The sequence below is a fragment of the Musca autumnalis genome, unplaced genomic scaffold (assembly GCF_047663935.1).
Source record: "Musca autumnalis isolate F117 unplaced genomic scaffold, ASM4766393v1 scaffold_4, whole genome shotgun sequence".
Classification (NCBI taxonomy): domain Eukaryota; kingdom Metazoa; phylum Arthropoda; class Insecta; order Diptera; family Muscidae; genus Musca; species Musca autumnalis.
This window is the reverse complement of record NW_027411977.1, coordinates 115,471,771-115,473,438: the sequence shown is the minus strand read 5'-3', so window position 1 is coordinate 115,473,438 and position 1,668 is coordinate 115,471,771. Positions and strand designations below refer to the sequence as shown.

General features: G+C 32.9%; 1 long non-coding RNA gene across 1 annotated transcript; it reads left to right on the top strand.

Annotated features, from left to right (window-relative positions):
* The first annotated feature begins 653 nt into the window (after positions 1-653).
* On the top strand, positions 654-1,445 carry LOC141404165 (uncharacterized). The gene is made up of 3 exons (XR_012412963.1): positions 654-779; positions 850-893; positions 958-1,445. It is a non-coding gene; the product is annotated as an uncharacterized lncRNA (long non-coding RNA).
* Positions 1,446-1,668: the final 223 nt, after the last annotated feature.

The following is a 1,668-nucleotide window of genomic DNA, read 5'->3' as shown; positions in this document are numbered from 1 at the left end:
ATATTCAGGGGTTGGAATGGGCAAACAACTTTTATTGAGAAAAATCAACGTCTTATTCGTATGACAATATATCAGATTCTAGTGGGAGTATTCCAATGACAAAGCCTGTCAATGGAAAAAGAAAATATTTCCTTTACATGAATGTAAAATAGGTAGACGAAGGTAGTTAAACAAGGGAGCTATCACAATAGTCGGTAATGCATCCAATTTTTCCATTTTTTGTAATCACGCTACAGGTCGCAATTTTGATTGGATCGTCAGGGAATTTTGTTCGTAATGGGAGTCCCAGAGAGGAATGAGCATATTGAGTTTGGTGGTAGTCAGATAATATTCCGTAAAAGAAATGTTTATCAGTGAAAATCTTATGTATATATGCCGTTAGTTGTTGCATTGTCAAAGTTGACACTTTTTTGTATAAAAATAAAAAAGATTTTGTGTTGTAAAATATACTCTTTTTGTTGTGTTGTGTCATTGCGTAAATATACAGAAATGAGACAAAAGTTAACCCAGTAGAAAATCGACTTTTCGATGACATTTTCATTGACGATGCGTTGAAGAAATTTCCAAAATTGTCATGTACGACAAGTTGCATGACCATATCTTGCAGTGTGTCTTGGCAAAAAACCCGAAAAATGATTAAAAAGCATGCTTTGAAATTATTGTACACATGTTTATGCAAATAGAAAATTTTCTATTTGTAATAAATGTAATAATATAAAATTCGTAAATCGCGTCACGAACTAAACTCTTTTTATTTATTGCGCATTAACTAGGAAAGGGTAAGTTAGAATAAGCAGATTAAATTGCATTTAAAATAATTGTAATAATTGTTTAAATTCGTGTATTTAGGTTGAAGTAAAATCAGATGTTTGAAAATCCCAATATGAAGCTCGGTAAGATTTTAGAAAATACTGGTGGCAATTTACGGAATTGATTTATCATAGTTTCTTTTTGCAGAATCCATAAATAAGGATTTGTAGATCGCCCTTCAGTCGGCTGGGGTAAGAAGTACTGTGTGCCAAAATTCGAAGAAAATTGTAACTGGCGGAAATATGGGAGCTAAGTATTATTCATTTAAAATAAAATTTGTAAACATATTAAATTTTATAATTTAATAAAAAATAGACACACGACAACATAAATTAAATTGTCTTTAGTTGGGTCATCAATGACTAATAGCAAGACAGTGCCTGTGGAACAGTCGTCAACGAAATATGGGGTTTTTAGTCATCGAAGTTGTCATCAACGAAAAGTAGGGAGTTTAGTCATCGAAGTTGTCTTCAGTGACAACTTCGGTTACCCTGTCGCTCAAGTTGTCTTACACGAATACTGGGACATTTGTGTGAAAATTTCGTCGATGATTTCACATTGCTGTCTACAAGGTGTCTTCAGGGATATAGCATTGTCGTAAACGATTCGTCAATGTTGTCTTCAAGACACTTTCTACTGGGTTATTCAATGTACATATATCAATGTTTTTATGTATATTGAAAATTATTGTAATATTGTATATTGAAAAATTACCAATATGACCTCCGCCAAAACGACTTTGGAAGCTAGCAGGAGGTCTGCACTAACAAATTCAGTAGTAATTTCTTGCCACATTTTGCCCCTTTTTAAAAAAGGCTTTTTTGGTATATTAAAATGGGTGAATTTTGGGTGACGTAG